Here is a 13,173-nt window from a genome sequence, read left to right as displayed (position 1 = left end):
TGTAGTATTTGGTCTTCAGATTAATATTCAAGTGGAGTTCTTTTTATATCAACGGAATATATATACTCCTTTTCTTGCTGGATGCATAAATAAGGGAGAGATATTTGTAAATATATATAATAATATAACCAAGGGTATATTCGTCATTTCTTCTAACTAATTAACGGCTCTAATGGAAAAAGGGAGGATTACCAAGTTAGCATAGTTTTCAGGTGTATATGCTTTTCACCAATTATCTTGAATGTCTCTAAAATTTTTCCAAATAAATTTGGTTAGATTGGACTTGTGGGCTTGGGCTGGGCTTGGACTTGGGCATGGGCTGAACATCACAAATCCGAGGATGGGTTGAAATATGTGGCCTGGAAAATGGGTTTTGGGCCTTAAAAATGATGTTCATGAGTTGGAAAGGTGGTTATGGGCAATATACGAATGGGCTCAGAAAATAGGAATCGAGCTTGGAAAAATGCAGTTGGGTTCGTGGAATTGAAATTGGGGTTTCTGGGAGGAATGGCTTAGATTTATGGGTCTCTGAAAATTGAAATTGGCCCATGAGAACAAAAATTGGTTCGTGGGCTTAGCAGTGTTTATTGGGCTTATGAGGGGTAATCAGCCTGAGAATGGGCCCTGTTCAATTTTTTTTTTCATCCTTAGATGGTGAAGGGGTAAAATATCTTACTTTTAGACATATTTTAATAATTAAATAAGTTGGGGAAATTTGAGGGAAGCCCCAGGATAATTGGAAAAAGGTAGAACACCCAAAACTATGTCAAATTCGCAATGACACAATATTACACTTCACTAAATTTTTAAGTCATGATTAGATAATTTCATAATTCCTATGTTACTTTTAATTTTAGTGACTTTTCAATGTTGTCCCTAGTAAAAAAGAATTCAGAATTTCATCTTCTATACTCCTCTGTCATTTATGTTATAAGATATAGAATAATACAACGAAGGATATATTCATCATTTCCTCTAACTAATTGATGGTTCTAACAGAAAAGAGAACAACTGCGTTAATTTGACATAGTTTTTTTGACTGCCAAAAAATAAAAGGCATAGTTTTTAAGTGTATATGTTATTTGATAAATATTTATAAGATATCCATGAAATTTTTCCGAAAATTTATTATCTTTTTTTTTTTTTTTTTTTTTGGTCATTGACCCAAGAATGGGGAACTAAATTAGCTCGAACAGTCTTCTGCTGACAAAGAGATCTCGATCCCAGGAGTACTCCTACCTTTCCCTAACATGGCCAATGGAAAGATGCTTGGTTCAATCCTTTCAATGCCCCTTTGTCCATGGGTCAATGTTTAGTTCTATAGTGACTCCTGTTACTGACCTAGATAGGGTGATCGGGTCCGTTTCCAAAGTGAAAAAAAATGAAATCACTTTTGGATAGGTATACTCCCTATATATCATCCATACGTATGCACCAGGTGTATGATGAGTTCTTGGCCAAAGTGTGACCTATTAGCCCATAAGTAAGAACTGTGATGTTTACCAAAAAAAAAAGTAAGTACTGTGATGAAGCGGCTCTTACTCACCTGACACGATCGTACGAGGTCACAGATCCACCTATCATGGCCGGCATAACCATAAAAAGATCATTAAAGAAGTGTGAGCCGTTATTAAAACATTATACAGTTGACGATTCCCACCAAGAAATTCCAAAGTGTTGCAGCATCAAACTTCACCTTAGTCGTCCAATCCGCAGCACTATTATCTTCTTTTTCATAATGTCCTTAAAAATCATGATATCCACACAAGATTAACTTGAATAGTTATGTCCTTTTGGGCAAAGCACTATGAATGATTCTAAGATCAGAATCATAGATCGGTTATATTTTTTTTGGAAAAATTAGGTAAGAAGAAATTTAAAATTGTCAACCCATTTATTTAAGATTGGATATGATCGGAATGTCTTGGATCTGAGTCAGCTTTGAATCTAACCATGATAATTTGGATCTAGAGTTGGAGTCTAACCATAAAAATACAAAAAAAGTCGTTGGTACACCCATTATAATCCTAATTTAAAATATCTCAATGCTTGTTACGGTTAATTTATATTTCAATTTATAATCTATGGTTGCATGGCGATATGCATACTCTTACAAATTGAAAATAGCAAGATAATTGTATGTGTGTGGACTACTACGCTTAATCTCAGCTCACGTTTGACACTTTTCTTTAGAATTTTTATTTGCAGATATAGAGGATTATGTTCCCCTCACATCCATCCATCATATTAAAGCAAGAGGAGTCCATCTTTGAGTACTTTTTTTTTTTTGGTAACCTAACTTTCATTTAGACAGGCTGACCCAAGGGAACAAGAGTACAAAGACTTTATAACCAAGGAGAGGACGAAAGCCACATAGCGTCGCCTGAAAGACCTTGTGCTCTCTGGGCTTAGGATATCAGAAACATTGTTGCAACTCCTATGAATGTAAGAAAAAGATACAGATAAAAAAACAGAATCAATTTTCCTAATATCCTCCACAATGGATTTGATGCATGAGGGGATGGGATATCCATGGTTTTTTATGCATTTGAATAGCTCTAGGTTGTCTGACTCCAAGTGCACATGATCATGAATCTCTGCTATGGCTTGAAGAGCACCACTTCTAAGCGCTAAGGCTTCCCCCCCCCCCCCCCCCACTAGGATATTATCAAAATGAGCAATCTGAGATGCTGCGAATTAACAAAGGGCTACCTCTTGAATCTCTTATAATGAAGTTGAGTCCTCCTACCTTACCTTCACTTTTAAGTGTTGCGTATGTATTAATTTTATTAATTGAACCAAGACGGGGGAGGGGGAGTCCATTCCTTTGCTGTGTTAATAGAAATACAAGGTCCCTGAAGCATTTTGCTTTTGGGATTTAGAGCAAATTCCATGGCTGCTTCTTCCCCTGATTTTGCAAGTTCCATCAGAGAACATGATCTCTTTCTAAATATGAGGTTGTTTTTTGGGCCTTTGAATACATTTTTAAGGTTTTTAACCCAAAATTGTAGTTGGGTTAGGCCATGAGCCAAGCCTCCGAATGAATATACCATCCAACGTGCCTTTGCAAAGAGGCAATTAAAGAAAATGTGGTATGTTCACTCCAGTTCCTCCCCACACACTTCAAGCAACCTTACTCACTTTTCATGTTCCTACGCCGGCTCCAATAGCTAAGCCATTTGCACAAGCTCACCACATAAAGTGTTTAACTCTTGGGGTGGTTTGACATTTCCATATAAATTTCCAAGTGCTGGTCTCAATTTGTTTCCCAATAAGAGATGCTGAAGATGATGTTTTCTTGGCTGAGTTTTTTTTTCCTTTGCATTAGATAAGGATGATACACCTTTGAGTACTTACAAGGTGGACCAAGAGTTTAACTCCCCTCTTAAATGAATTTGGAACAGTATGTGCTACTCCAAAGCTTTTTCCCCACACAGTCGTATAGGGTCCATGTAAAACCCATTTGGGGGTCCCATGATCCCATCTTTGAACTTTTTTAATCAGTACTTATATATGTTTCTCATACGACTGTGTGGTGAAAAAATATCTTGGGAGCAGTTGGAGGAGATGATCCAAACTCCTCTTAAATATGTGATTCAGAAGTGAACACAATCCTCTAACCTCGTAAATAGAGAATCCCAACTCTCTAATGTAGAAGTTAAAATCAACGTATGAGATTGTTGTCGAATGTGGATTAAATAAAGTAAACCCAAATAAAAATCAGTAAAACCAGATATTAAAAAAAAATTTGTTATTTCTTATCAGACCCGGTCCAATTGGTATTAACCTCTAGAGTCCTCTACTTCAATTTTACTTTATCAAAAGACTAACCATAATGTGTGAATCCTCTTCTTCTTTTCCTCTTCTACTTTTAAAAAAGAGCAAGCTTTTCATTAGAGTAATTCATGATCCATTTTTAAAGCAAGTGCAATGGCAACTTTCTCCATAGACCACTTTTCTATCTTTCGTGATAAAGTAGTAATTTAAGAACAATTATTGCTTGAACTTTCTCTATTAAACGAATCACCCTTTTAATGCTAAGCCAAATTTCGTTATTTAGTGAATCTTAGCTAAGATAACTTACTAAATTTTACAAGTTGCGTAAGCGTGTGTGTTTTCTTTTGGAAGAAGATACAGAAACAACATCACAAAATTAGTTAACACCTGAGGTGTCTTCTACGTCTAGTCAATAACATGATTGATCTCTCTATGTACAAATGAAACTAGCAAGAAAGTCAGCGCTTGATTAGTTTCTGTTGGTGGGGAAGATCTATTTCCTTGATCAACCCTGGTTTTTTCTGGTTTCGGCCTACCTTAGCTTCCTGACGACAAAACAAGATTTAGAGTGGGCCGCGACAAAACAAGATTTAGAGTGGGCCGCCTCTGAGAACGGGAAACCACCTTCAATGATTAAGTCAGTTTTAAGGAAGAAGTTGAGAATCAATGCTAACAGAATAAATGCTAAGGGTTTGCGGAAGAATGTTTTTCATGGAGTTATCAGGGAGAGTAATGGCTGGAGAAAGCTCTGGTTATACCTGAGAGTGCTGCCTTTATTTATAACGAACATGTAACCTTCCTTTGCCTGTAATGGCCGACTGACCCTTAACGATGTGGCTCAATGGTGGAGATGGCTACGGTGACCTAGTGACGTCCTCCTCTGACGGTTGCAGACCCCAGGGCTGCTGCGAACACCTTTTGTAATCAAGGAGTCAACTCAAGTGTTGGCTGGATGTGACGTTGTTCTTAGGACAAAAAGTGGTGTCACAGTCCTTGTGGCAGTCGTAAAACGAATGTTGGGCATCCAAGTTGTCCCTTATCACTGCACGGCCCTCGAGACATTTATTGCTGAAATTAATGCTATGAGACACTGCAAACGAGGAGATATCAAGGATCCCCCAAAGGCCGCTGGCTTTGCTGAAAAGACACTGGGCGTCTGGACTTGTCAGCGGGCCGCTCGCTCCAGTCTACCCTTTCATCAGCCTAGAAGCTCCTTTGTTCCAGCTGGCGTGCAACATTTATCTGAACCATCAACCCGTCGGGTTGGGTTGATTGAACCATTCCGGTTTTGTGGTTCCTTTCAGGTCACCCACAACATTTTCATAAGAGGCTGAAACACTCTCTATAGCACAAGGTAACCACGCATGAAGGCCTCCATTGCTATTTTGTAATCCAATTGAACCTCAATGTGCAAGAGAACTTGCTCACGAGATCTATTCAAACCACACTTAATAGTAAGAAGCTCGACCCGAATGATAACATTTTCAAGAACACCCAGACTTAAGGGCTTGTTTGGTTACAAGAATTCAAATATTTGAATTCTCTGGATTCATAAATTGGAGATTTATACCCGTTTGATTGTGAAAATCACTGGATTCATGAAATCTGTAGATTTTTTAGAATGAATTCACAGATTTCATTCCATAAATTCAAATTAACCAAACAATTAATTTTATGAATTATGACTTCATATAGATTTAAAATATCTAGATATTTAGAATCTCCAGACTCATGTACCCAAATAGACCCTAACAAATTTATTTTTAATTAATTATTACGATCTCAAACTTTTGTTATATACTCTAGAGTTGAGATCCATCTACTATCAATTAGGTTTCACTTAATCAAGTCATTTAGTATCTCAAAATTTTACTTTATTTTATCTGTTTGAATATCATTAACCAAACAAGAACTAACTAACATAATCAAATTTAGACTCAATATACTAACATAATTAGACAAGGACAGGGCACAAGAACTTAATTGTCATTAAATTCAATCTAACAGATCATCTATGGTATCCAATTGAGAAACAAGTTAAGACATGCATGGTCCAGATCTGGACCCCAGTTTCACTGGTTGAGACCAAGTCAAATTCTAACCAAATACTTGTTTCTTGAACCACTTGGCACCCTTAAATTTATTTGAGTTACGAAAAAAAGAAACCTATAATTCTTATGTGTCCATATTCTTGGGCACCTTCTCTTATGTCTCAATCATGGACCTCACACTCTTTTTTTAAAGACGCTATTTGATGAATGATTCGAACACCCACCTCCCTTTTTTTCGTCTTTTGGTAATATAACTCACCTCTTCATGAGTGTAAACTATGCTTTGTCATCATAGTGATTCATCTCTGGAAAGTTCTATACCATTAATCACGTTTGTGCTTAAATTATTTGTCCGACCCCAATTGATCTATCAACATCAATTCATCAATAATGGGGTGGCTCAATGCATAGGTGATGAGCTCTTAAGCCACGTGTGAAGAGAGATATAGTACGAGTTTGGATTCGCTATCTCTGGGGAGAGGTACGTGAAAGATCCCTACAATACATAGGGTAGGGGTCGCACCTCTAAACAAATGGATCCCGCATCTAAGAGGTGGGTCTCCACCCTACATTCTAATCTATCTATAAACATAGCCCATCGAATTAGAATAATAAAAATCATTAAGAATGACTAACTTCTCCAAATGATAGGTACTCAAGCAATTGCTTGAAGTAAAACAAACAATTGTGGTGATAACCACCCCAAATTATTGATAATTAACCAATCTTGTTCATGAGATAACTAATTATTATACCATATCATAACAATATTTGTTCACCCAAAAAAAAAAAAAAAAATTAAAACAATCTCATTACCACAAAAATAATAATTTAAACTTTCTCGTGGACTTTTCATTGGGTTAAGGTTTTCAGCTTTAGATCCACTAGATTGGAGAATCATTCGGTGCATTTAATAATTGGTCCCAAAATCAGCTTTCAAAACCATCCCTTTCATTCGAGCTTCCAATTGCACATCCATAAATTAAGTTTATAGGTAGAAATTGCATTATGTGGGATTATAATGGCAGTTTTGTGGTTGGATTTAGTTCTTCGATAATTATAGTTGAACTTGAAGACATTAGAGATGACATTTTTCTTGACTCTTCTTTAGAAGTTGTTGATTTGCTTATCTATTTGGATTGTTTACTTATGATTTTGGCTTTCTAAGGTCTCCAATCCTCTTTAGATTAGATGAATTTCAGTTTAATTATGGATATTTTGCAATTTTGCTCTTTGTTTGGTAGGGTTTCATTTAGTTATATTCTTAGGATTGACAATGATTTTGTTGATTTTTTTTGCTAAGGGTGCTTGTAAATACTCCTTAAACACCTTTATTTATTGTGGATTCTTCTTGTTTGTATAAGTCTTATGACTTAAACTGTTTCATATATATTCTTTTATTTTGGCAAAAAAAAAATATATATATCAAATCCCATCCTTATTTTATCTAATTTAAGAACAAAATTAACTGTAAGGAGTTGGCTCGATTAGTTGGTAAAAGATAAACCTCTCATAGTATAAGCATGGTACCGTGTGTCGGCGATATATCGTCGACATACGGCAATAAATTGACGTGTCGCTGGGGGCTACACGAAACCCCCCAGCGACACGAAGTTTACCTTTTATCAGCAATATATCGCCGATGGTCGATTTTTTCGACTTCCAAATCTCCCAAAACCTCACCATCGTTGTCGATCCTTCGGTCCTTCCTCATCAACTCGCCCGTCCGCCAAGTAGATACCTGAAATTGAACCTTAGGTTTACCAAACATGGTTTTAAACAATTTCTTTAGTGAAAATATGTGAGTAACAGCACCAAGAGCGATCGATGCTGCACGGCTGCACCTTCCTTCTTGGTTTCATCGATCCAAAGAATCCGATGTGTGGTCAGAATCAAAATCTTGGTTTTGAAGTCAGGGAAATTAAGGTTTTTTCACATGCGAGGTCGACAGAAGAGAGTGTGGAGCGTTTGAATTCGCCGGAAAGGAGAACCGCTTAGCCGCTGTCGGTAAGTTCTGCAGGTGGAAGCCATTTTCCGGTGATCAGCAATCCTGAAGAAGTCGCTCGATAAGTCAGCATGTGTCGCCGTGTCTCCTGTGTCGCCAGGCATCGACACGGCGACACAGGTCGACATGTCGGACCGTGAGTATAAGGTCAAGAGTATGATCATAAAACATTCTCTCAAAAAAATAAAAGAAATAGTTTTTTACCTGTCACCCACTATAATAGGGGTGAAACTCTGGGTTACCCACTATAGTGGCCTAAATTATACGTTACATGCTTACTAAATTACAAGTTACCCACAAGTAGATTTTGAACCAAGATTTTGTTAAGTGAGTTGAAAAATGACCATAGTGCCATTGGATAGTAAAATGATGAAATTATCCCCATTTAAAACCCTCCCATACTCAATTTTTAGGAACCATCTTCTACCTGCACCTTGTCAAAAACTGCCTACCTGCCCTGGAAACCACCATACCCCTGTCGAATTCTCTCTCTCTCTCTCTCTCTCTCTCTCTCTCTCTCTCTCTCTCTCTCTCTCTCTCTCTCTCTCTCTCTCTCTCTCTCTCTCTCTCTCTCTCTTGATTTTATTTAGAAACCCTAGTTTTCCTTGAGATTTCGTTCTTATAAATGAAACCTATAAGGAAAAATTGATGAAGTTCTCTCTTCTCTCCTCAATTAAAATATAGAAAAGTAAATGAAATTGATGGTTGTATTCCTCTAGTTGTTCGATTGTCGTCAGATTCTCTTCGGAAAATTGCCAATGGTGGGTTAGTTGAGCGGTTAAAAGCCCAAACTCTCAGTTGAACGGTCAAAAGCCCAAACTCCCATGGGGAGGTCTTGGGTTTGTACCCATTTGGGAGCACCAATATTAGTAATATCCCCCCTAATATAAACTCGTTAGCTACAAATTTTCGATTGTATATTTACATCTTTACCACTAGACCAGCTTTGCGTTGGTGTATGTTTACATCTTTACCATTTATTTGCGAGGGGTAAGTTTGAAATTTAAGAAATTTAGCAACTTTAGTAGCTATTTTAGTAGAAAATCTAGAAAAATAGTCACATATCATTGGTACACAATTTATAAAAATAAGAAAAATAAATCTAAATAAATAACTTAATCGGATAATTTTTTCGGACGGATAATAATCGGTAAGAAAGGGGTACACCATATCCGCATCCTATTAGTAATAGGACAGATCAGATGCCCCTAAACGGATGCATATGTGAATTCGGAAACAAATTTCGGTTATCCATTTACACCCCTAGCTGCTTGTAGAACTAAAGAGATAATTTGAAAAATTAATTTAGGAACTTGTTCTTTAATAAACCCAAAGGAGAAGATGATAGAGAACTTGGAAAACCCTAAAAACCACAAAGCTTTGCAGGATCTTTCCATTCAATTCTCCATTAGTGAGTTTAGTTTCAGGTTGAATGGTTCTTGTTCCCTTTGATGGCGATGTCACTGTTCTGTCTGGTTCCGTATTGCTTATTTAATTTTACAGTGCATAAAGCCAGTGGTGTAAGAGTAAAACCAGTAAGAACTATCATTTCACATCCAAATAAACAAAATGAAGGTCTATATTTCTGAATTTTAAATCCGTCCAAGCAATCTCCAAAACCTACATAACACAAACAAGAGAAGATCAAATTAACAACCGTCAGTAATCAAGTGTAGATCTGCCATTGCAATTTCATGATCAAAACCTCACGAACTTCACAGAAAGATTCATATCTACTTCAAGAGCGTTGATGGAACCAGTGACTTCTTTCTTTGTTTTTCATTTTTTTGCTGCGGATTTGTTCTTCTTGCAAATATGATATTTACGAAAACTAAGGTTTCTTAAAAAAATGGGGCAACAGAAAAGAGAGAATCTGGCAGGGGTACAGTGGTTTTGGGCAAAGGTGGACGGTTTCTGGCGAGGTATAAGTAGAATATAGGTGAACGCACCTAAAAGTTGGGTATGGGAGGGAGTAAATGGGATAATTACCACAAAAAGGAGGGTAATTATGTTATTTTACTGTCTAAGGGTATTATGGTCATTTTTCAACCATTTCATAGAATCTTGGTTCAAAACCTAACGGAAGTAATTTGTAATTTAACAAGTGGTGACATGTAATTTAAGCCATTATAATGCAGAACCAGAGTTTCACCCTAGTATAGTGAGTGACATGTAAAAAATTCTAAAAAAAGTTATCTAATTATTTATACAAACAAGATTCACAAATTCTTACATGATAGATTAATCTAAAAAAAACCCTTACGATTCAGTTAATTAAATAATTAAATGGATTTATATCTACAATATTATTGGATTGTTTCATTTGCGAGGAGTTGGATTAGAAGAAACTCTCATCTCTAATTATGCAGTAAAGATAGAATTTTTAAATTTCTATTAATTATAACCCAAAAAAAACTAAATCCCATAAACAACATAAAGGAAGAGTGAAGGGAATATTTTACGAGGCAATGTGCTCTTGAAGCACTTAAATTAGCTTAAATTACATGTAGACAAATAGAAGCACGGTGACGAGCAACACCATATGTGTCATGGTGGAAAAAAATATGGTTATGTACTTCAAGTTAGAGTCAAAGCCTTGTCTTATGTTTGGGACCATTTATAACCCATATTTGGGACCATTTGATAATCTACTAAGTGTTTTGCTTAAAAAAAAAAAAAACAATATAACAAGCATTGAATCATAATTAATGAAAATAGAGAAGATGAACATTAGAAACCCATTTTTGCATAGATAAGAACTAGGGTTTCACAGAAGATATAGAAGATGAAGAAGACCTTTGGTCACTAGAGATATAGAAGAAGAATTGAATGATGCAAGACTACTATTGTAGTATGAGAGCGTTTTAGCATGGTTTTTATGTTTACAATGCCAAATTCTATGAATACCCCTCTCTAAAGCTATCTCATTTAAATCTAGTGTATTCCACTTTTCTTTCAAGAAATAGAAACCAACAAAATTTCTATTTATATTGTGAAAATCACTAGGAACAAAACACTCTTATCAAATGGTTTTTGAACAATTTTTTTTTTCCCGAAAACAAACACCAGAAATTGTTTTTTGGTGAGTTATCACATGGATTCTCGAATTATATATGAATATCACTATATGGATGTAATTACACGCCATTAGTCGTCTATGAAGCAATCTTAAAAAGTTGACTTAATTGGCAAAGACCAATGGATCAAAAATTTAATAAAATTTACTGTATATATATATATATATATATATATATATATATATATATATATATATATATATATATATATATAATATTTATGTATATATATATATATATATATATTTTTTTTTTTTGGAGAAAGGTAGCTTTATATTAAAATTTTTAAAAAATAAAGGGTTTACAGACGATAGAATTTTTTCCCATTAGCATCATTCCTAATAAGACAGGAAAGAGCTTCAGGGAGATAAAGGGGGTGAAGGTGGAATTCTTGGGTGGATTGCGAGAATCCAGCCAGGAAGTCCGCACAAGAGTTCACTTCACGCACAATATATTCAAAAGAACATGCAACGAAATCCCCAGTCAGCTCATGAATTTGTTGCACAAGATCTACTACATACCATGGAACCCGATAAATCTTCTGTATCATCTTAATAGCCGACTCGGAATCGGATCGTATTTGGACTCGTTGTGCCCCAAATTGCGAGCTTTCAGTAGGCCAATAGCAATTGCTTTAAGCTCAGCATGAAGGATGTTAAGGCTTGGCATACCACCGGCTATGGCAAATATTGGTTTGCCAGTATTGTCACGTCCAAGTGTCCCATAGCCTCCACGGCTACCAATTTGAGAACCATCGCAATTAACTGCAATCCAACCGTCTGGTGGCCGTATCCAACGAAACATCTTCTCTATGTCAAAAACGAATCGAGCTTGGATCTGCCAACGTTGAAAAAATTCCCTTGTTCTCGCATTATTTGGCACCTTGTCTGATGTTGACGAAAAGCGGTGTCGTGTTTCCATAACAATTTGGCTAAGTATCGCTGTAGGACTTCGCCGATTAGGAGAGTTAATTCTTAAGTTTCTTTCTCGCGAGATCCTCGTACACCGTACATACAAAGCTAAAGCACCGTATTTGATTCATTAGAGTCTTACCAGGTGAATTGATCTCGCCACCCATGCAAGCACCTCCTTCCATGATCCAGTGGTAATATGTCTAAATCCGTTGAGCTTTAGTATCGAAGACCAAATCTCATTGGAAAATCCACATTGAAAAAAAAGATGATTATGATCTTCGTTAGCGTGAGTGCATAAGACACATGTACTATCAATCACACCTCCCCACTTCATGAGTTTATCCTTTGTTTGTAACCTTTCTTTAGCAGCAACCCAACTGATGAAAGAGAAACGTTTTTGGCATCTATTACCCCATATGACCTTATACCATGTAACCGACGGACGTCGTTGACGAATATGTTCCCATGCTGATTTGAGCGAGAATACGCCAGATGAGGTTGGAACCCATACTGGTAAATCATGAGGAATCACCAAGTACAGTTTGGTTGAACTAATGTCTCCCCATCTTTGTTGAATCGTATAATCTGCTGATGGATTTATCCAAACATTATTTTCTGCAATCAAGGTCTTCACAGTATCACCGTGGGATCGGCCAAGAGCTGGTGCAATTAATATACCCGGCTTCCAAAGAGGACCATGCACAAGCCAAGGATCAAACCATAAATTGGTTTTCTCACCATTTTTAATGAGATTCTTAACACAACCGATTACCTCCATTCTAATTTTGAGGATGGCTTGAAAAGTACCTGAGCAACCACTTGGCCTTTGAATTGCCCAAATTGAGAGGTTGTTTAACCATCTACATTTGATGAAATGGACCCAACATGAATTAATTTACTGTATATTTAAATAGTTATAAAACTACCTTCCTTAGTCAAGGTGTTTAAACTAGCTCAGAAGAACCTTAATACCAAGAAGACAAAACATCTTCTTTGAAACAATCCTCTTGTCAAAAGAGGGGAAAAATGCATAATTTGTTGATAAGATTTGTCAAAATTATTGAAAATAGACCTTAAATATGTCTACCGACACAATATGGGTGCAAAATAATCCACTGCGGTCTAGAAGTTGAAGTATTCCCGATAAGTTTCTAATAGTGTGGGATCTCATAAAGAAGTTTTGTCATTTTGTTTTGACTTTTCTTTGAGCACGAGGCGAATAACAAGCAATGGAATCTGCTCATTTATATTATTTTATTTAAACGAAAGGGATAGGATAATTGGAATTTTAAAAACTAATATAATAATTAATAAAAAAATCAAGTCGGCAGGGAGAGAAGATGAAGAAG

Source organism: Hakea prostrata, chromosome 8 (genome assembly GCF_041222555.1).
Source record: "Hakea prostrata isolate BN-2017 chromosome 8, UWA_Hpros_2, whole genome shotgun sequence".
In the NCBI taxonomy this organism is placed as follows: Eukaryota; Viridiplantae; Streptophyta; class Magnoliopsida; order Proteales; family Proteaceae; genus Hakea; species Hakea prostrata.
Note: the sequence above shows the minus strand (reverse complement) of the source record.